General features: G+C 39.0%; 1 protein-coding gene across 2 annotated transcripts in view; it reads left to right on the top strand.

Moving 5' to 3' along the window:
• The first annotated feature begins 6,685 nt into the window (after positions 1 to 6,685).
• pxylp1 (2-phosphoxylose phosphatase 1) overlaps positions 6,686 to 24,019 on the top strand; it is a 225,308-nt gene continuing 207,974 nt past the window's right edge. For both annotated transcript variants that reach the window (XM_063044918.1, XM_063044917.1), the window contains exon 1: positions 6,686 to 6,946. The gene's annotated coding sequence lies outside the window, so the exon portion shown is untranslated. The remainder of the gene's footprint in view (positions 6,947 to 24,019) is intronic.

Raw genomic sequence — 24,019 nt, 5'->3', positions numbered from 1 at the left:
CATCTGCCTTTCTTACAATGCTTTTTGCATTGAAATATACGCAGCTCAGGACACTAGTTGCACCATGCTCAACCTTTTGATTCCAGACTTTGTCTGAGGTCTTACCAACATCTCTCTCCACAACCTCTCCACTAACTGTTCTCACACTTTGGTTTTCATCCTCCTGCAACTCTAGTTTAAACCCCACCATGCAGCATTTACAAACCTTCCCGCTGGGATGTTAGCCTCTCCAGTTCAGATGCAAACCATCCCTTCTGTACAGGTCTGACCTTCCCTGGAAGAGTGCCCAATGATCCAAAAATTTTATGCCCTCCATCCAACAATAACTCCTTAATCAGGTCTTAAACTGTATGATCTTCCTAGTTCTGGCCTCACTAGCATGTAGCATGGGTAGCAATCCTGAGACCATAACCCTGGAAATCCTGCCCTTTAACTTGGCACCTAACTCCCTGAACTTCCTTTACAGAACCTCATCATTTGTCCTTTCCATGTCATTGGTACCTACATTGATCACAACCTCTTCAGAATGCTGAGGACTCTCCAAGTTGTCCTGGATCCTGGCACCTGGGAGGCCGTATATCATACGGGAATCTCATTCTCGCCCACAGAACCTCCTGTCTATTCTCCTAACTAATGAGTCCCCTATCATCACAGTGCGTCTCTACTCCCCCCACAACCCGCATCTCTTTCGAGCCACAGAGCCAGTCTCTGTGCCGGAACCCGACTGCTGTAACTTTCCTCTGTTATGACATTCCGCCCCCCCCCAGCAATATTCAAGGTGATATACCTGTTGTTGAGGGGGATGGCCACAGGGGTACTCCAGACATCCCACCCTGCAAAAACTCATCTCAGGGAGGTAGCACCCCCACCCCCCGCAACCCCATATCTCCCCCCCGCCCCCCGGTTGACCACCAAGGGTGTATGTAATACTTTGTTTAGTGATTTTGTCTAATCTGTAAGCCAAGTTGGGTATATGCAGAAAATGTGACATTAAAATATGTACTTATATATTATCATGTTCATTCTATTACAACTTTAAGCAAGTCTACAGGGAGTTTGGCCTCATCACGTAGGACATCAATAGCATAGCTCCTTAACAGCTAGCTAATAACATTAGCTATGCTAATGAACGAATGACACCTGTGAAACTCACCTCAACATGTCTTTTACATTTTAACCCACCATGGGCAATAGAAAAGTCACTGTTGCAAACAGTACAGCGAGCAACACTGTCATTATTTTTGAGGTCGACTGTAAAGCCTGCCCACAAAGAAAACAAAGAAAACTGATAGGTCTACTTAGCACGAAGAGAGACAAATCAGGATGCTCGCTCTCGCTCTCCCTCTCCCTCTCAAAAAAATTGATTTCTGGGATATTGTATATAATTTCTGGGCATCAGGGAGTCGCTATCAATATGTGGGAGACTCCCAGAACTTCGGGGAGAGGTGGGATGTCTGGTACTGTGCACTGGCTCCTTAACCCCTTTCCCCTTCCTGACTGCCATTCAGTTTCCTGTGTCCTGCACCCTGGGTGTGACTATCTCTCTATATGTCCTATCTATCACCCCCTCTCCCTCCCGAATGATCCAGTGTTTATCCAACATGGTTTGTTAGAAGCAGCAGCTGGATGCCCTTCTCACAGTCGTAGTCGTCAGAGACACTGGGGGTCTCCCTACCTTCCACATCCCGCAAGAGGATCATTCAACTATCCTGGCTGGCACCTCTACTGTCTTAACTAAGCAGATGTTAAAAAGAGAAGGAAAAAATACTTGGAACTTTTCTTCTTTGCCTTCTCTGACTGAAGTTTCTCTTCACTGAAGCCTCAAAGAGCTAAAGCCTCAACACTCTGTCCACTCAGACAATGGCCGCTGCGCTTGCCCCTGCCTTCCTCTAATTTGCTCTTGCTAATCAATCCTGGATGCCGATTGGTCACTAGTCAGAGCTCAAAAACGCTGCCGCTATCTGCTGCTGCCTTTTCCCACTCAGTCAGTGGACCTGAGTGAAATCCCCTCCTCTAAAACTTCTGATGTCTGGATTGGTCGCTGGTCAACTTTGTCTAGTGAGGATGTAATGCTGAGGGTTTACAAGGCATTGCTCATGCCGCATTTAGAATACTGTCAGCAGTTTTGGAGAGGATCCAGTGAAACCTTATGTTAGAATGGATGTGGAGAAGATGCTTTGTATTATTGGGGAGTCTGGGACCAGAGCGCAGAGCCTCAGTACAGGAGGACATTGCTTTAGAATAGAGATAAGGAGGAACTTCTTTAGCCAGTGTGTGGTGAATCTGTGGAATTCATTGGCAAAGACAGCAGCTGGGGCCAAGTCATTCAATACATTTAAAGCAGAGGTTGATAGGTTCTTGTTTAGAAAGGACATTAAAGTTTACAGTGAGAAGGCAGGAGATTGGGGTTGAGAGGGATAATGAATCATTCATGATGGAATGGCGGAGCATACTTGGTGCACCAAATGACCTAATTGTGCTCCTATCTTCTTCCGCTATTCCGTTGCCACAAACAGGCCACACTCAGCTTGGAATTTTGATTCAATATAAGAAGCTGCATATTTCAATGGTATAATTTGCTTGAATGGAGGTTGACTCATTCCAAAATTCTAATCACTTATTTGGTAACTTAGGGTGTAACAAATGTAATCTGAACTTTACCTAATTGCATAGGTAAAGGAGCCCCCAATAACAAAGTTAAATAAAACTGTTTTACAACTTTTAGTTCCAGATCTACCCAAACTGGCCGATCAGTCTTATCAACCCAGTATAACCAAAAAGACATATATCGCAGATTAACAGCCCAATAATACATTCTAAAATTAGGCAAAACAAGACCTCCATCCTTTTTCAATTTTTGTAAATGACATTTACTAATTCTTGGTCTTTTATTATTCCAAATAAAAGATAAAATAATAGAATCAATCCAATCAAAAAACTTCCTAGTCAAAAAAACAGGAATATACTGAAATAAATATAAAAATTTTGGTAAAATCATCATTTTAACTATATGAATACGACCAACAAGTGAAGATGTAAGTGGACTCCATCTACTAAATAAATACTTCATAGAGTCTACTAAGGGAACAAAATTAGCTTTATAAAGATCCTTATATTTTTTAGTAATTATAATACCTAAATATCTAAAAGAGTCTGAAACTTTGAAAGGAGTATTATCATATATAGAAACAGAATCATTTAAAGGAAATAATTTACTTTTACTAAAATTAATTTTATATCCTGAAAAACCTCCGAATTCATTAAATAATTTTAACAGGGCAGGAATGGATTCGTCAGGGTTAGATATATAAACCAATAAATCATCAGCATAAAGAGACACCTTATGCATGGTCTCATTCACAAGTATCCCATGGATATTTTTAGCCTCACGAAGAGCAATAGCAAAGGGTTCTAATATTAAATTAAACAACAAAGGGCTTAATGGACAGCCTTGCCTTGTTCCCCGTGAAAGCTGAAAAAAAGGAGACCTACAGTTGTTAGTAACAACAGTAGCAATAAGGGCTTTATATATCATTTTAATCCAATTATTAAAATTAACACCAAAGCCAAATTTCTCTAAAACATTGAATAAATATTTCCATTTGACTCGGTCGAATGCTTTTTCAGCATCCAAAGATACAACACATTGTGGAATTTTAGAAGAGGATGAATATATAATATTAAGTAGTCTCCGAACATTTGAAAAGGAATAACGACCCTTTATAAAGCCTGTTTGATCTTTACAAATAATTTTACCCAAAATATTCTCCAACCGATTGGCCATTATCTTTGCAATTAAGTAAAGTTGTTAATTTAAACTTATATCCTGTGATTAAGTATTCTTTACAAATTTGGCTCCAGTTCTGCAATTCGTTTAATCTTACAAGATTTAAACTTTGTAGTTTAATTTACCGTAATTACTTTTTTAAGCCTTCTTTGAGTGATCCAATTTTTCTACTTTGGACAAATAAAGGTATTAATTCCTTTTTGGATTTATTTAAAGAAGATAGATTGATGTCCTTTGAACAATTAACTGATAAATATTCTCTTCCATATTCACACTTTTTGCAATACCTTCAAGTTAGACACTTTTTACAAAAATATTTAAGTAATTTCCCTTACATATTGGAGGCTGACCTGTTAGATACTATCATGAGTAGATATCCTTTGATTAAGGGTTCTATTGGAAGAATTTATAATTTATTATTACAATGGGATAAGCGTCCTTTGTCTAAGATTAAACAGGATTGGGAAAAGGAACTTAATTTGACTTTTATGATGGAGGATTGGATACGGATATTGAAATTGATTAACTCTTCTTCAATTTGTGCTAGCCATTCATTGATTCAATTTAAAATTGTACGTTGTTGTCATTTGACAAAGGAGAGACTTTCTAAAATTTTTCCTAATGTTGATAGTCATTGTGATAGAAGTAAAACTGAGATAGCTACACTGACACATATGTTTTGGTCTTGTTCTATATTGGAACAGTTCTGGAAGTTGGTTTTCTCAACAATTTCTAAAGCACTTAAAATTAATTTACAACCTAATAAATTAACTGTACCTTTTGGAATAGTTCCTCAAAATATTCATGGTATTTCTGTGTCTGACCAACATGTTATTGCACTTGTTACATTGTCAGCTAGGAGGGCCATTTTGTTGAAGTGGAAGGATACATCAGCTCCCACTTTGGCACAATGGTTCTCTCAAGTGATGCTATGTCTTAGTTTGGAGAAAATTAGAAGTCGAACCTTTGAACTTTTATTTGATTTTGAGAAAAGATGGGGCTCATTTGCTCGTTATTATCATTTGAGTTAATTGATATAATTTTTCCACAATCTAATTGTAAACTCTTTTAGTATATTTTCTTTTCTTGCTGGCAGTTTGATGTTTATTTTTAGAAGCTTTTTGTATGACACATGACTCCGGGGTTCTCTTTTTTTTTCTCACTTTCCTGCTTAGTAGGTTTTTTTTGTTATCACAAAATTTTGTTTTCAATCTTTAAGATGGTTTTTTTTTGAGGCATTGTAAGTGTTGTTACTTTGAAGTACTCATGTTATTTTTCCTATATATATACAATAAAAAGATTTGAAATGTAATCTGAACTGAACAACTGCTTCTGTTATAAACACAAGAGATTCAGCACTTGCTGGAAATCGATCTTCATGCCATTAGCGGGAGTTGAAGGTCAGGTGAGGAGAAGAGAAGTCATGAGTTTGTGCTCCCAGTGCAGCCTTCTCTACACTGGGCAGACCTGACACAGATTGGGACCCACTTTGTCGAGAATCTTTGCACTGTCCGCTGCAAAAGGCAGGATCTCCTTGTGGCCATCTAGGTAACCTCCGACTTGATGGCATACACAGCAGCAGGTGCATAAAAAGGGACCAGAGGATCATCGGGGACTCCAGCCACTCCAATCACAAACTGTTTCAGCTGCTACCGTCTGGCAAATGGCACCGCCGCATTAAGATCAGGACCAACAGGCTCTGGGACAGTTCCTTTCATCAGGCCATCAGGATTATCAATACACATTGATCTGGTTGCATATCTGACTGTACACATAGGTATCCAAATCAATTATGTATACAATTTTAGTGTTTGGACAATATCCTCCCACATTTCCCCTCTTTATTGCTTGTACATTGCGATGGAAACGCCACATAAAGATTTTTACTCCCTTGGATGTAAGAAATAAAATAAATACAAATACAAATAAACATCGGTTTCTCAGGCTTCCAGTAATTTCTCCCCCTCCCTTCTTCTCTTTTTTATCCCTTCCCCATTCTGGTTTCCCTCTCATGCCATCCACCTTCCCAGATTCCAAACTCCATTCCCTTTGCTAGTTGTTTGTATTCTCCTTTCTTTTAATTATGTTCCAGTTTATTTCTCTGATTATTTACACATATTTCTCAGTTTTCATTCACTGAAACCCATTTCCCTCACAATTTCATTTTTCTCCCCCACTGGCTTCACCCATAAATGCTACACTTTCTTGAATTATGTCACTATTGGGTGTCACATTGTGTAGAGTGTAATACATGTGATTTTGCATATTCTTGACAGGTGGCCCATCCCTTTGACAATTCCTACTTAATCTATCTGGAGAGCAGGATTACAGTACCTTCACTTCCCGCAGGACCAGGCACAAGTTTTGCTAAAGGAAGAGGTCCCTGGACTTTGTGTTGATTATTAAAAACACATGCTGACAAAATTTCTGAAGAAGGGTCTTAGAACTCTAACGTCAGCTCAGTTTCTTGCTCCAAGAGTGCTGACTGCCCCCCTCCCCCAAGTATTCCAAGCACTTTCCGTTCTGATGGCTGACAATCTTGCAGGGTCAAGAAAGTTACCCCAGTGGCAACAATTACATTGAAGAAAAAAACTGGAAAAAATAGATGGGAGAGATATGTACAATATTAAAAAGTATCGAAATTATAAGAGTAATAAACCTTTGGAAAAAAGCCTTGGTTTTAATTCCCTCGTCATGCCGTGAATCTGGGTGGCCTGCGCGATGTGTGCAGGTGTTTTGACTCCAGGTGTGGTATTTTGTCCCGACCGGTAGATGGCAGCCAATTACATTTTACTCAAACAAATACTTTCTTTTCCCTAGAAGCTGGAGGCAAACCGAGAGAAAGAAGAGAGAAAACGATTTGAGGGTGGGGAGCTGGGTGGAGATAGGTGAGTGGGTGGCTCTGGTTTGGGAGTTCTGCTGTTCTCAATGTTTGCCTGTGGTTGAGGTCTCGCTCACCGCTGCACCCCCTCTCATAGCTTTGAAAACCGCTTTCACTCCAGTCTCTGGAGAGACGTGGCTCTGATAGTATGGGAACGACTGGAGCTCTCCCCACCCCCAACGCGTCACCATCTGTCAAAGGGAAGCAAAAGGAGCACAAAGAGTTGGGCGCGAGCTACGCTGTCAGCTTTGCTCAGTCACACTCCAGAACCACGCAAGGTAAGCGCTCTCAATTGGTTCGGCTACTGCTTCACGACTAGCCCCTCTGTACACCCGAGCTGCCCTGGGGTGTAAAGAGTTGGTTCTTAATTTGGTGAAATTAGATCGAGTAACAGCTGTTTCACTCCACAGTTTGAATATTAAAGAAAAGGTTGGCTTGGATAGTGAACGGTATGATCTAAGTGATGTTCCTCACTCAACACGCTTAAGGTGGATCTGCGGATTATTTTTAACCTCTACACAGATAACAGTCTATAGAAGATTCATACTTCTAGCAGTGCAGTGATGGTGGGTTATTGGGGGCAACAATATATTTACAGTCCTTTCTAAGATGCTTCTTTGTTAATAATGCATCATATTGGCGGTTTGTTAAGTGCTACAATGTGCTGATTGTTATACTTCTAACCTGTTGTAAAAACGAAAGAATTGGGAATAATATGATTATAATAATGTGTTTATGATTCTTTTTGTTGGGTGCTTTCTCTATGGCAACATTTGTACACAGAATTTTATAAGGATAAACTGTTTATTACAATAATGCCTTGTGCATTATTATTAATTGTTTATGCTTTTTTGACCTCAGTATTTAAAACAAACTTCGTACCTGACAACAAAAGGCAACGAGTATAGTAGGTGATGTAACTTTACAGAGACCATTTGCAGAGATACAAGTCATTCTATAAACACAAACAGGAAATGCCAGGAACAATTTGCATCACTCAACATGGGGAGGTTAATTGGTCATTGTAAATTTGCCCACTGATTAGGTTAGGGTTCATTGGGGTGCAGTTGCTAGGGCAACATGGCTCGAACGGCCGTACTATATCGCTAAATAAATAAAATAATTATTAATATCCCGAGATTGTAAAACTTCATACATAAAGAACAAGCAGCAAATGAAATACCTAAAAGTTTACCTGTGGGAAAATGCAGAGGAAATACTACTGAAGAATCAAACTAGCTCATGGTATTTGTGTCAATTCCCGCACCTGGAATGATGAACATACCAAAATACCCATGTCATACAGGCAAATAAAAAAATGCAACATTAGCTTTAGCTGACTCACAGCAGAGATTTCATCCCAAATTTTCAGCAGAAGAAAGCAAAATAAATGATCTGCTGGTTTTATTTGTATTGTTCGATAAACATGCTTTTGAAAGAAAGGAAAGATTCTGCTTTTACAGACCTGTTCACAATCTTAGAACAGCTCAAAAGACACGAAAGCAGTTTGAAGACAACAATTTGAAGATGAGAGAGCTGTAACTGGGGAAAGGTGACAGGCACATTGATCATAGCAAAGTTCCCAAAGCAGCAGATAATGTTTTAGTTGATACTGACTGAGATTTAAATTTTAGCCAGAGCAGTGAGCAGGGTTACCCTGATCTTCGAACAGTGTTATTGGAAACCATTACTTGCACCATTTCCAAACTACTGCACTGGAAAAATAACCTGAAGCGAAAGAGACTCTTTTCCAAATTTGCTGTCTGGCCTGCTGAGTTCCATCAGCATTTTGTATGCGTTGCTTGGATTTCCAGCATCTACAGATTTTCTCTTGTTTGTGATCAAATAATCTTTATCTTTTTTTTATCTTTTGGAGTTTTCAAACAGCTAATTAAGGAGATAAATAAGGACAGAACAGTGGATGTTGTCTATCTGGACTTGAGTAAGGCTGATCTGGAAGGTCAGGGGGAGCAAAGGGGATTCAGAACTGTCTCGATGATCGGAAGAAGAGATGATGGTAGTAGCACAAACACAAGAAGATTTGCAGATGCTGGAAATCCAAAGCAACAGAAATAAAATGCTGGACTAACTCAGCAGGCCTGGCAGCATCAATGGAAAAGAGTAAACAGTCAATGTTTCAGGCCGAGACTTTTCACCAGTTCTGATGAAGGGTCTTGGCCAGAGAAGTCAACTGTTTAGTCTTTTCCAAAGATGCTGCCTGGCCTGTTGAGTTCTCCAGCCTTTTGTGTGTGTTGAAGTTTGAAGGCTGATTCTCTGGCTCAAAACCTGTGGCAAGTGGGGTGTACTGTGGTCAGTGTCGGGCCACTGTTAGTTATTATTTATATGAATGATTTGGAGTGAATTTACATGATGCAATTTAGTGAGAGTGATGGTACTAAATTGGGGCGGTGGGTCTTGCTGATTGTGAAGCAGGTTACAATAAATTGCAAAGAGATCTTGATCGGTTAGGAATATGGGCTGAGAAATGGTTTGGTATATAGTTTGCAGCTTAAGTAAGTGTGAGGTGATGCATTTTAGACATTCAAACCAGAATAGGATGTGTACAGTGAATGGCAGGGCACTGACGGGTATGGTGGAATAGAGGGACCTGGGAGTAAAAGTGCAAAGTTTGCTTAAAGTAGTCCGGAGGTGAAGAAGATGTTAAGCATGTTGGCTTTTATCAGTCAGAGCATCCAGCTTAGGAGTAGTGAAATTGTGTTGCAGTTATATAAATTATTGGTAAGGCTGCACTTAAAATATTGTTACAGTTTCGGTCATCCTGTTATAGGAAAGATATTAGACCATAAGACAAAGGAGCAGAAGTCGGTCATTTGGCCCATCGAGTCTGCTCCGCCATTTTATCATGAGCTGATCCATTCTCCCATATTGTCAAGCTGGAGAGGATGCAGAAGAGATCTATGAGGATGTTGCCTGCACTAGAGGGTCTGAGTAAAAGGGAGAGGTTGGCCTCACTAGATCTTTATTTCTTGGAGCCTAGGAGAATGAGTTGACCTCATTGATATTTATAAAATCATGAGGGGATAAGGTGGATGGTCATAGATTTTTCCCCCAGGTTGTGGAGTCCAAAACTAAAGGACACGGATACAAGATAAGAGGATAGTGGTTTAAAATAGACCTGAGAGATAATTTCCTTTCATAGACAGCAGTGAGTAACCGGGATGAACTGCCAGAGGAAGTTGTTGACAGGTATAGTTTCAACATTTTGAGGGGGATTTGGTTAGGTACATGGAGGGGAATGGCTTGGAGGGTTATGGGCTGAATGTGGGCAACTGAGACTAATAGGGAGGATGATATGGTTGGGCAGTTGGGCCAAAGAGTCTGTTTATGTGCTGTATTACTCTATGACTATCAACTTCCTCAACTGGGCCCAGCCCAAATTCTCTTCATCCTAAATTACATATGCTTCAGATAGCAGCACAGGAAATTCCTTTTATTATCTAACTGACCAGATAATATAAATACCAAATCTGTTGCTGTCATAGCAACACTTGTGGGTTTGGATAATGCTGCTTCCTATGAAGTAATGCTGCTTCCTTGTAGATTCAACAATCCAGAAAGAGTTGAAGAAATTAATAGAAGAAAAAATAATGCTGTATTTTACTGTCAACTTTCATTGCAAATTTCAGAAGTATCTACATGATAAATACAGACTGTCCCAAGGTTATAAGCACCTGACTTATGAAGAATTACACATACAAATGAGCTCCTATGGTATTGTTAAATTCAATGGTACAATGTACATATAAATGCTTGTTCCTATGAATGGCAGAAGTAGCTTCCTCTTTCTCTTCACTGTTAATAATTATTCTTTCTTATCAGTCTTCTGTGTTTTGATGCCACTTATAGTGCTGTTGAGGAATGTTACAATATTGAGTAATATTTTGCATTTTCTGAGGTATGGACAAAATTGATTTCAGAATATCTGTAAAAACAAAACCTGTTGATTATCCAGTGATGGTCTGAGTTCTGTTCTGAAATTTTAATTGGGTGTAGGAAGACTCCTTGGAATTAAAGTGGATCTTGAAAGCTGACTGCTAGCCATTAATATGATGTTTAAAATTAAATAATTGATCATAGTGATCTGACCCACTGAGGTCATCGTTTATTCATCGGATATAGGTAGGACTGGCATTGTCAGTATTTAACACCCATTCCCAATGGACGTGAGCCAATTGGCCTGTTTGTTCATTTCAGAAGGCAATTACTTGCCAGCCACAGTGCTCTAGATCTGGAGTTAGACATTGATCAATCTGAGTAGGGATGACATATTTCTTCCTTAACCCAGATGGGTTTCATAGTAATTTGGTAGTTTCATGAGTATTATTACTGATGCAAACTTGTCATTCCAATAAAAAAATAATATTTTTTTACACCTGAATTTCCCAGCCACCATTCATGTTTGCTATCCTATCCTTGTTATAACATTATTGGTTCAAAGAGAGTTTTTTATCTTTAAATGTCAATAATTCTTTTCAAAATCAAAAAATAAACCAGTACCAAACAGTCCCAAAAATCAAGTGCTCTGTAAAGCAGTAGACAATCTGTTGTCGCGCATTGCTTGATATGAGGTAGAATTTTCAATACTTACAACCTCCTTCATTCAAAAATGACATGTAGGGTAGGTCCGTGAAGGAAACTTGGGTATAGAAAGTTCAGCAGAATATAGAATTAGAATTTTATTTCTTACATCCATCTCACAACATGAGGGAGTAAAAATCTTTATTTTGGGTCTCCGTCGCTATGTACAAGCATTAAGGAAGGGAAATATGGGAGGATATTGCCCAAACATTAAAATTGTATACATAATTGTTTTGTATACATGTATCTACAGTCAAGTATGCAATCAAATGAATGAGTATCGATCAACCTGATGGCCTGGTGAAAAAAGCTCTCTGGGATCCTGTTGGTGCTGGCCTAAATGCTGTAGTACCATTTGCTAGACGGAAGCAGCTGAAACAGTTGTGGTTGAGTGGCTGGAGTCCCTAATGCTCCTCCGAGCCTTTTTAGCACACCTCCTGCTGTAAATGTCTTGAATAGGGGACTGTTCACATCCACAGATGTGCTGGTCTGTCCGCGTCGTTCTCTCCAGTGCCTTGCAATTGAGGGTAGTACAGTTCCCGTACTAGGCAGTGACAAAGCCAGTCAGGATGCTCTCAATGGTGCCCCTATAGAAAGTCCTGAGGAAATGGGGACTCATGCCGAACTTCTTCAGTGAGATCCTCGGTGATGTGTATACCAAGGAATTTGAAACTACTTAGCTTCTCAACTACAGTCCCATTGATGTCAATAGGGGCAAGCCTATGTCAGTTCTTCCCATAATCCATGATCAGCTCCTGAGGGAGAGACTGTTTTCTTGGCACCACTGTGTCAGGGTGCCTCCTCTGCAGGCTGTCTCATCATTGTTGGAAATGAGGCTTTTTCAATGTCATGTCACCTGCAAATTTGACCAGCAGATTGGAGCTGTGCTCATGTAGAGGATCATGTAGACAAGCAAACTGTAACTTTAAGAATTGCTCCTCTTTTTTTTCCCCTTTCATGGATACTTGAGCTAGTCAGAGGAAGAGAAAGAAATAGGTGAGGATATGTGGCAGCCCATTATTGATTAGAATTTTAAAGTATCCATTCACATCTCACCAATCTCATTATACTGAATTCCACTGTATTCAATCAAACCTCACTAATCCCATTTTACAGAATTCCAATGAGTCTGCCTCACGTCACCAGTCAGAAGGGTGAGCAATCTGGCCTTCATTGCCTGATTAGACATTGTGCTCTTAGAAATGGGTAAACTGGATAAACAATGGCAGGGGCTCCCCAGCACCAAAGAAAAAAGTATTTACTATATATATTCACGGCCTCAGAACCATCTGGGTTGAATCAAGACAACATTTCACTGTTAGAGACAGGAAATCCCATATTGATTTATGAGCAATTAGCTATCTTTGAAATGTGGTCTTGACTCGTTGCCAATGTGGCAACCAATTTGCACAGAGCAAGGCTCCACGAAGAGAAATAATGATTATTTTGGGATTTGTTGATTAATAGTTAGATACTGACAAGGACATCAGCTCTTCCTGATATTTGTTGATAATGTCATGAGATTTAATTCCACACATAATTTAACTATTGATCAGTTGATTTCAAATATGGACATGCTTTGTTTCTGCTGATTTTCTAGGTGCTCAAACATCTGCAAGCCATTTTAACCTATGCATCATTAAACCTAGCAATGTTTTTATCTCCAATGCAAGACTGATAATTTTCTTTTTAATTCCAGTGGCCATTCCTTTTACATTCAAACAATAATTACATAAAAAGCTGTATCTCTACTATTCTTGACTAAATTCATCTAGTAGATATGAAATATATGTAATATAGTTTTTCCGGTCTCTTGGTTCAAGATAAGTAAAACATCTCACTTGCAGGATCAGGCTTCAGGGAAAATCTCTTACAAGTGCTAATTTAGAGGATTTATAATTTTGTTAAATGAATTGGCTAAATTTACTTTAGCTGCAGAAACTGAACGGTGTGGAGAGCTCATGGTGATATTCACTTCAAGTAAAAGATTGGATGGGCCACAGTGGAATGATTTCCATTAACAAATGGATTTGGCAGAAGCTGTGGAAGAACAGGTTTGGTACTTACTTATGCTGAGTGTTTTCAAGCCAAATTTGAATGACGATAAAAATGAGACCTGTGGCTTGGTTGCTTCCAGCTCTTACTTCATGTTTCTGTTTTTTTTTGGTGGTTGAATGCCACAATATCCAATTTATGGGGCACCCACAAGATTAGAATTATTTGCCTTCAACCTGCTACAATCCTGAAGCAGCCTGAAGAGCTTAGGAGAGGGAGTAATAATTAATTTGAAAATGGGAAAGGAGTTTAAATAGAGTGACAAATCAAAGGGCTTCAGCTCGGTCTGTCTAAATGACAGAAGAGAGTAGAATGAGCAGAATCACACTAGAATTGTGAAAGAGGTTCAGGAGCGCACTACTACCAATCAAGCAAAGCTCAGACAGCTTGGATTTGGTGCCTGAATAGTACCTGATCCAAAGAGTCACAAATGCAAAGTTTGTTTTGAACTCAATTTTCTTAAAGAATACAAAAAACATACTAATTGATCAACATTTACATGCCAACCTGTCCTTGCATTGAGTATAGAAATTGGGAGAACATGGTGTAATTGTATAGGACACTGGTAGGCCATACTTGGAGTATTACTTTCTATTTTTGTTGTGCTGCTATAGGAGCGATGTTATCAAAGGGGAACGAGTGCAGAACAAAATTACAAGAATGTTAGTGGGTCTAGAGGGACTGAGTTATAGGGAGAGGTTGGACAAGCTAGGACTTTATTCCTTAGAGTGTATGAAACTGAGAAGTGATCTTATAGAAGTGTATAGGATCATGAGGGGCAGAGACGGTGAATGCAGTTAATCGTTTTCCCCAGTGTTGGGGTATTAAGAACTAGAGGGCAGAAGCTTAAGGTAAGAGGAGGGAAATGATTTAACAGGAACTTGGGGTGCAACGTTTTTACACAAAAGCACCTATCTGTGAGGAATCAGCTGCCAGAAGAATTGGCTGAAGGAAGTATAATAACAACTTTTAAAAGACCTTTGAACAGGTACCTGGATTGTTCCAAAGATTATGGGCCAAATGCTTGCAAATGGGACTAGCTTAGATGGGACATCATGGAGCAGTTAGGCTAACAGGCCTGTTTCAATGCTGTATGGTTCTATGGGTCTGTGCTCTACCACACTGCTCTCTGACAGCAGGTTAATGGTGGATGTGGATCACTTTCCATAAATTTGTAGTCGTGCTTGAGTGAAGGCATGTATTGTTGATGCAACTCACCATTACCTTACATGCGCCAGCACACTCTTTGTTCTATGCAGAAAATGATATTTGGCACTTTTGGGTACTGGGCTACCTACAAAATGCACTTCAAAAGCACAGGAAAAATACCACCGTGCTGTTTTCACAAAATCCTCCAAGTTCACTGAACGGCTAAGCAAATCAATGTCAGAGTCTTCTCTCAAAATACAAAAAGTTCAGGTTCAAAGTAAATTTATTATCAAAATGCATATATGTCACCATATAAAAATCTGAGTTTTTTTTTTACAGGCAATCACAGTAAATACAAGAAACAAAATAGAATCAATGAAAAGTTGCACCCAACACGATGGACAACAACTAATGTGCAAATAAAAAACAACAAACTATACAAACACAGAAAGAAAGAAAAAAATAAATAATAATAAATAAGTAAGCAATAATTATCAAGAAAGTGAGATAAGGGGTTCTTGAAAGTGAGTCCATAGGTGTGGAAACAGTTCAGTGATGGGGGCGAGAGAAGTTGAGTGAAATTATCCCCTCTGGTTCAAAAGCTTGATGGTTGAGGGGTAATAACTGTTTCAGAATCTGGTGGTGCAGGTCCCGATGCTCCTGTAACTTCTTCCTGATGGCAGCAGTGAGAAGAGAGCATGGCATGGATGGTGGGTGTCCTTGATGATGGATGCTACTTTGCTGCTGCAGTGCTCTGTATAGATGTGGTCAATGGTGCGGAAAGCTTTACCCATGATGGACTAGGTGTATCCACTACTTTTTGTAGGCTTTTCTGCACGAGGGCATTGGTGTTCCTATACCAGGCCGTGATGCATCCACTCAATATACTCTTCACCACACATCTGTAGAAGTTTGTCAGTTTTAGATGACATGCTGAATTTTCGCAAACTTCTGAGAAAGTAGAAGTGCTGCCATGCTTTCTTTGTAATGGCCCTTATGTGCTAGACCCAAGACAGATCTTCTGAAATGATAATACCAAAGAATTTAAAATTATTGACCCTCTCCACCTCTGATCCTCTGATGAGGGCTGGCCCATGGACCTCTAGTTTCTTCCTCCAGAAACAAATAGTCGTTTCCTTGGTCTTGCTGACATTGAGAGACAGGTTGTTGCAGTGGCCTCTCTCAGCCAAATGTTTAGTCTCCCCCCTACATGCTGATTCATCACCATCTTTGATTCATCCAATAACAGTGGTGTCATTGGCAAACTTAAATAGGGCAACAGAGCTGTGCTTAGCCTCACAGTTCTAAGTACAAAGGGAATAGAACAGAGGGCTAAGCACACAGCCTTGTGGTGCACCTGTGCTGATGGAGATTGTGGAACAGATGATGTTGCCAATCCAAACTGACTGGGGTCTGCGACTGGGGAAATCAAGAATCCACTTAAGGTCGTCCATGATTTTATCAAGTCGTTCTTTAATTGCTGATTCCTATGAACAACTGAACAATGATCTTAGTTTTTTCTGCCCGATACTGATTTGGTAAATGTTCTAAGTCAACTTGCATTTAAAGTAAGTATTCCAAGATAATGGTTTAGTTCTCTGATGAGTCCTTGAACGTGATCCAGCATACCAACGTGAAGCAATTCCATAACCAATGACACCAGTATTGAGGTCTTGGTTACATTCATTTGACAATATTGGGTAGTTCATGTCACTTGCATCCTTGGCAGCAGACACTACTATTCTAAGTACTGTTATGAGAAGAGGTTACATGGCAGACAAGAAAAGATTCAAGGTTGTGCCCAAGGCCACCTTGATGTACTGCTGCATTCCTACTGTCTACTGAGAATTTTTGATTCGTGACTGCCTAAAGTGGGGAAGAGCCATTTGGAATCATACAAAGAACCTTAAGTTTGTGAAAAAGGAACACACTGGGGTTTTACATATGCAACAGAAAGAGCAGATCACCTTACAAACTACCCACCTGTCCACCCCTTTGGCTACACCAGCCCCTCTGCAAAAGAGGCTATGTTCCTACATTGGTCCCAATATCCACCTCAGAATCTACAAAATCAACATGGAAACAAATCATCCTCCAATCCAAGTAACCACAAAAGAAGATATTAATAATTTACATTGAAATTATGCTTGTGATTGCCAGATATTTTATCATCTGCTTCATTCAAATAATGAAGTTTTTATCAATCTATCAATCAAATAAAATACGTGAGATGCAACAGTCCTCAGACATTCTTAGACTGATAGTAACAATATCCTGGCTATTATAGTTCACAATGTCTGTATTATGCAAATTGGGCCACTTATGATAATAAATTGGAGTATGGCATTCAAATGAGAGGGACAGTGTACAATTTTAGTTTGGGATAAATTTCGATATCAAGATCATTATGTAGTTTTTTAAACTAAATACTTATTGTGATGTGTAAGTGAAATAAAACTATTCCTGTCAGTCAGCTATTCAGTATTTCTCAGGGAGGGGGTATAATTCTATTCTGCAGACATCTACTTGGCATTTCAAAGATTCACAACTCTTTTATCTTCCAACATTCCTTAGCTATATCTTAAACTAAGTCCTTATAACCAACAAGATCACCAATGAAAATTAGTTCTTGGAATAACCCCCTGTATTTTTTTAGGTCTTTAGTATTTAAGCACTGATTGGGCTAATTGGAAATGTATACCAAATTATGCAACAACTTTAATTTGTGTAGCTGACCTAACATGGTAAAACATTTATAGGTGCATTTCCAGAGCCTGACAGATGAAAGTTGACTCTGGCACTGTGTGGTCTTTATTATAAGAAGTATGGAGCACAAAAGAAGAGAAATTTTGATGCAGCTTTCCAGGGGCATTGAGACCACAGTTGGAGAACTGCATCTTTAAGGAAGGGAATAGATAATTTAGGGAAATTTCACTGGAAATGGACCTGAGTTGAAGTGCTTGATATATGAAGTACAGTTGAGTAGGTTGACTCTCATTCTTCAATGCTCAGTGGCATATGGAAGAATGAGATGTGATCATATTGAAACATTCAGAGAGATTGACAGGTTGAATGGTGAAACAACGTCTCCCCAACTGAAGTTATCTAGAATTAGGGGGCTTAGTTTCCGAATAAGCTAAAAAAGTTAAACATTCAAAGTAAGTTTATTATCGAAGTATAAATATGCCATCATATACTACCTTAAGATTAGTTTCTTTTGCAAATGTTAACAGGAAAATAAATATACTAGAGTTTATAAAAAAAAACTATGCATAAGAACAAGAGTTCACAATTTAAGATGGAGATGAGGAACTTTTTTCTCTCAAGGGCGAAAAAATGGCGGAGCAGACTCGATGGGCCGAATAGCCTACTTCTGCTCCTTTGTCTTATGGTCAAGGGCTGCGACTCTGGAATTCTCTGCATTGGAGTACCATGAAGACAGTAAACACATTCAGTGTCAGTAAACATATTCAAGATGGTGGATCACAAATGTTTAACTACAAGGGAAGCACGTTGCATCAGGACAGAATGGAAGAGTGGGACTGAGGCCAAGGTTGGATCAGATGTGAGCATATTGAATATAGGGGCTGGTTGAAAGCTTTGATTGGCTTCTAACTGTTCCATTTTCTTATGAAGCAGTATGACCATAATGTGTGTCTTGTCAAACATTGTAATTTAGAACAATTTAGTTAAATCCCCCAATAACCACATTTTTTTTACAAAAAACAGTTCCATGTTCCCTCCTCTGTTTACATAAGCAAAGTCATCCAGTCATTGTATGTTAGAGTGAGTTTTTTTGGATAGATGATTTGTTTACACTTAAATGACTTTGGCCACCAGACTTCTATTTGACTACTTGACAAAGTACTGTGGATTGAGTCCACAACAATGCGCTTCCTAAAAAGTGTGAATACCAGATGCTTCTGGTGCCGTAGTTTGACCAGATGCTGTAGTTTCGAAGACAGTATTATCTATACATTATAAATATTAATTGTCTTCTACGTTAGCACATAAAATGCCAAATAAATGTATTGTGGATTTAACTGCATTCCTAAAGGCTGTGGATACCAACCCAGACATATTGGCATCAGAAGGAAAGGATGAAGTTAGGTGGTGTGATATTTTGTATGTAGCTTCAATAGGAAGCATTGTATATGCATTGTCTATAACTTTTTAAGTAGTGATTGCCTTTGTGTTTAGCAGATAAATATCGAGCCCACATTGGGCTAGCAGACCTTTTCTACTGAAAGTGTCTCCGTCGGTAGATGCCTGCTGTACCTTGTGTCAGATAAAGAAGCTGCTTTGTATCTACCAGTGACTCTATCTCTCCGGTGATTTCATCCATGCTACAACATTGTATATAAAACTTTTGCAGATATGTCCAAGAGAAGAAAAGCAGAATTTTGGATAGGTAGAGCCCTTCAAGCAGATGTTCAGAGTAGGAACATTCCTGTACAAAGGAATACTTGTGATAATATTCTGTGGGAGAGCATTTGTTGGTATAAACTGTATACATTGGCTCAAAAATAATGAATTAAAAATAAAAGGTTTAAACTCCACTGATGACTCAGCAGTTATGTACACCGTATATTTGAGCAATGTTTTTTTTTGGTCTACACTGTTTGCTAATCTAAGCCAGGGCAATAGTACAACCAACTTTTCATTTGGCAGGAGTATTCCCACAGTGAGTTCAAAACTTCTCAAAGACAAGATTAAATAATATGCTGCTAATTTGGTCTGCATAGCTTCTGGCATTCAGGAAGTTCAGCAGATTCCATGATGTAGCACAATATCTCCTAGATTTAAATTTGGACAAAATCATTTATATCTGATGATTTATCTAATTAACTCCCTTCAGGGTAGTCTGTTACTCTTTGATTTTTTTTTTCAGATTTTACTCCAAAATCAGCATCCTGATTTGTAAGTGTGTTGTTATTCCTTCATCAATAGTGCATTTAAGTCATAAAATTCACTACCAACCAGCATTCTAGGTTGCTGTGTTGCTCTGAATTTCCAGCATCCGCAAAATGTTTTATGTTTATGAATAGTAGCATTCTGGGAGTACCTTTACCAGAAGGCTAATAGTGGCTCACAAAGGTGGCTCAAGGGGAATTAGGGATATGCAGTAAGTGCTGGCCTTAAGAGCAATGCATGTGTCCTCCCAAAACAAATGTTTTATTTCTGTGGTCAAATTTCTCTTCGAAGCCACTGCCCCTTGCTTGGAATCCAGTTCAGTGAACAGTGTTTGTCCTGAGAAATATTATTCATTGCATTTGTGTGCGCAGACTGCAGTGAAATTTGATTAATTAGGGGTGATGGACACATAGCCTTTTGGATAGAGGCCATAGGAATGGGAAAACTTGCTTTGCTTCTTTAGCCCTTGGCATCCTAATTGCTGACCCAGCTAAGATCAATTCAGACCCTGCACAGTGGGAGTCAATCTCTTACTTAGATTTTTACCATTAACTTTATCTGCTATGTGTCTAAAGAGTATAAATGCCAAACTTCTTTTCAGTTCCTTTCCTGATCAGTTTTGGATCCCCAATTCCTCTTCTGAAGGCATTGACCTCTTGCTAGGATATTATATCAAAATTGCTTAGATTTGTGTATATCACTAGGGTACTGTCTTTCTTTTCTTCAATCTTTTTATTAGTTTCAGCATCATATACATTACAGAAAAATAGATACAGAGAAACTGGGATTACATTATTGAAAAAATACTTTATACAAATGTAACCTCATTGACACATAATTCATGAGCCTCCCAAAGTCTCAAAAAGTACAACTTTAATATAGGGAAATATAAGGTAAAAATAGAAAAAGTATCATGAAAAAAGAGGAAAAAAAATTTCCCCCAAAAAAAGAAAAAAAATCTAAACCAGCTGAAAGAAAACTAAATTAACAAAAAGAAAAAGAATGGGCTATAATGATACCTCAGATAAGACCATTAGTGTCGGTAACTCCGCTCCTCTCCCCGTATATAGAATAACAAAGTAGAATTGGAAATGGTCAAATTACATCATATGAAAGTGTTGAATAAATGGTCTCCAAATCTCTTCAAATTTAATAGAAAGGTCATAAATGACGCTTCTAATTTTTTCTAAATTTAAACAAGACATAGTTTGCGAAAACCATTGGAACGTAGTAGGAGGATTAATCTCTTTCCAATTCAATAGTACGGATCTTCTAGCCATTAGTGTAACAAGAGCAATCATCCGACAATTTGAGGGAGTCAGATGATGTTGTTCTATTATTGGTATACCAAAGATTGCAGTAATAGGATGGGTTTGTAAATAGGGTACTGTCATTAATTCAGATCAATTCTCTCAGCATAAACTAGGAACGTAATCCAGGCCACCTGGATTTATATTCCTCAGCTGTTCATTGCCTTAAGGCTGATTTATACTTGTGCGTACTAGCTTTCGCCGTAGCCTACGCAAGTGGGCTACGCCATTGTGAGCATTTATACTTGTGCGTTAGTGTGTCAGCATCTTTCTGCAATTCACTGCCAAAACGCTGGTTGACGGTGGGGTTTCTATGCCACTGAAAACACAACACGAAGAAACTCAAACTTCAAACAATGGCAACTGAAACTGAAGGAGGGTAAATTTTCTGTGCTTGTCCGGCCACTGAGAGACATGGACGAGGAAATGCATTTCAAATATTTTCGGATGTCAGCAGGTAGATTTAACGATTTGGTTCATCGTCTCCAACCATTTATTTTGCATCAGTGTATGCACGGTATACTCAGAGACTGGCAATCACCATTCGAGTTTTAGCTTCAGGTGGAAGTCAACAGGCTGTAGCAGCTAGCTACAAACTGGCGTCAAGCACAGGGTCCTCCATAACTTTGGAGTTCTGTAAAGCTTTATGGAAGCCCAATGGGAAGCTATTGCAGCGTAGGAGGAAATGTGATGCTATCAAGCAGACCAATCACTGTTGTTCGGTCTGCGTCGCCGCGACGCGTAGTTACATTTTGGGAGAGGTGCACGTTAGGCTACAGCGTAGGGTTGGCATAGAGTACAACTATGCCGTACCTGCGGCATATATTTGACACACAAGAATAAATCAGCCTTCAGATTGAGACATCAGGGAGCCCTATGTTCATGGCCATTACTTGTACTTCTATTATGTGATGCAAGTACTTGTTCAAATATGAGGAATATTTTGATGCATATGCAATCCTGCAATGAATGAGTGCCTTCAGGCAAAGAAGAATGTTTATTCATCAATATTCATTCATGTAGCTCCTTGAGTATAGGTCTTCCTCTGTGTTTGGCCTTTGAAGCCCGTTCTCAGCAGCTGCTTCCAAATGATCTTGCATATAGCTGCACTTTGTATTTCAGTATCTATTACAGAGGGATAAAGCAGGGAAAAGGAAAATTGTTAAATGATTGAATGGAAAGATGATCTATAATTAAGAAAATTAATGTCCAAACTAAATGGTTCATTGTTATTAAAATAGTGGCTTTTGTCTTTAAATTACACCAGCATATTTATGATTATAATATCACTTCATTCACTGAGCATGATAACATTTTGAGTGCAGTGATATGTTGCCTAAAGATCAGAATTGACCTCTGTAACACTAAATAAAAATAAACTACACTAATTCTGTATTTCATATTCCCATTCCTTGTGAGTACCAAACAGGGAAGAAATAACTTTGTTGATTTAGAAATCCTAATTAAGTCATATATTTCAAGTTGTCATTTTCACTGATATATCTTCTTAATGTTTCATGTTATTTGATGCTAATGTTATTTAATCAATTCAAAAGTACAGCTTTAAATTAGTGACTTCCTGTCTGATGTGTACTGTCTGGTACTGAACTGTGCTCTGTCTGTCTTGGCTGTTTGCTAACTCTCCATAGAAAATCTCTGAGTAAAAGCTTGCCTGTCTCATTATATGCTAGCAGTTTAGCAGTATCTGAATTTGATTGCAGTGCATGAAAAGGGAATACTTATTGTTCATGTCTAGAGGTGTATGCATTCATTCTTTCTAATTGTCACTTTATTAGGATTTCATTGAAATGTTTATGATCCTGAGGGGGTTTGACAGGGTCGACATGGATAGGATAGAATCCAGAATTGGGAATAATTGATTAAAAATAAGACTAAGATAAGACCATTCAAGACCAAGATAAGCTAATTTTGTTTTTTTCTCTCTGAGTTTCAGAGGTAGTTGGAATACCCTTCCTAAAGGAAAGTAGAAACTAAATATTTTAAATACCTTTAAGACAGAGGTAGGTAAGCGAGGACAGGACAAAACTGTAGGTAGATGCAGAAGTGAATGGGAGATATGAATGAGATTCACCATAATCTTATTGAATGGTATAGCAAGGTTGAGAGGCTGAGTGGTCCACTATGTATGTTTGTATGCTAGAATTGGAATTGGTTTATTATTGACAGATGTACTGAGATACAGTAAAAATCTTGTATACTGTTCATACAGATTAGATCATTACACAGTGCAATGGGGTACAACAGGGTAAAGCAATAGCAATGCAGAATAAAACTCAAAGTAAATTTATTATCAAAGCACATATATGTTACCATATGCAATCCTGAGATTCATTTTCTGTGGGCATTCATGGTAATACAAAGAAACACAATAGAATCAATGAAAGACTGCACACAACCACTGTGCAAATACAAAAATAAATAATCAATAAATATCAGGAAATTGTGAAGAAGAGTCCTTGAAAGTGAATCCGTAGGTTGTGAGATCAGTTCAGTGTTCGGTTGTGTGAAATTATCCCCTCTGGTTCAAGGGTCTGAAGGTTTGGGTTCCTGAACCTGGTGGTGTGGGTCCTGAGGCTCCTGTCACAAACAACAGAAAATCTGCAGATGCTGGAAATCCGAACAACACACACAAAATGCTGGAGGAACTCAACAGGCCAGGCAGCATCTATGGAAAAAAGTACAGTTGACGTTTCGGGCTGAATCTCTTTGGCAGGACTTACAGTCGACATTTTGAGCCGAAACGTCGACTGTACTTTTTTCCATAGATGCTGCCTGGCCTGCTGAGTTCCTCCAGCATTTTGTGTGTGTTGCCCTGAGGCTCCTGTACCTCTTTCCTAATGGCAGCAGTGAGAAGAGAGCATGGTCTGGATGCTGGTGGTCCTTGATGATAGATGCTGCATTCCTGTGACAGCACTCCATGTAGATGTGCTCAATGGTGGGGAGGGCTCCCATAATGGACTGGGCTGTATCCATGACTTCTTGTAGGTTTTTCCATTCAAGGGCATTTGTGTTTCGATACCTAGTCATGATACATCCAGTCAATGAACTCTTCATCGCACATCTGTAGAGATTTGTCAAACCTTTAGATGACAATACAAATCTATGTAAACTTCTAAGAAAGTAGAGGCACTGCCATGCTTTCTTTGTAATGGCAATTACATGTTGAACCCAGGACAGATCCTCCGAGATCAAAACACAGAAGATTTTGAAGTTGCTGACCCTCTTCACCTCTGATCACCTAATGAGGACTGCCTCATGGACCTTTTGCTTTTGTTCTCCTGTGGTCAATAATTATTTCCTTGG

Source organism: Mobula hypostoma, chromosome 4, assembly GCF_963921235.1.
Source record: "Mobula hypostoma chromosome 4, sMobHyp1.1, whole genome shotgun sequence".
NCBI lineage: Eukaryota > Metazoa > Chordata > Chondrichthyes > Myliobatiformes > Myliobatidae > Mobula > Mobula hypostoma.
The sequence above is the reverse complement of the archived record's forward strand: the minus strand, read 5'-3'. Positions and strand labels throughout refer to the sequence as shown.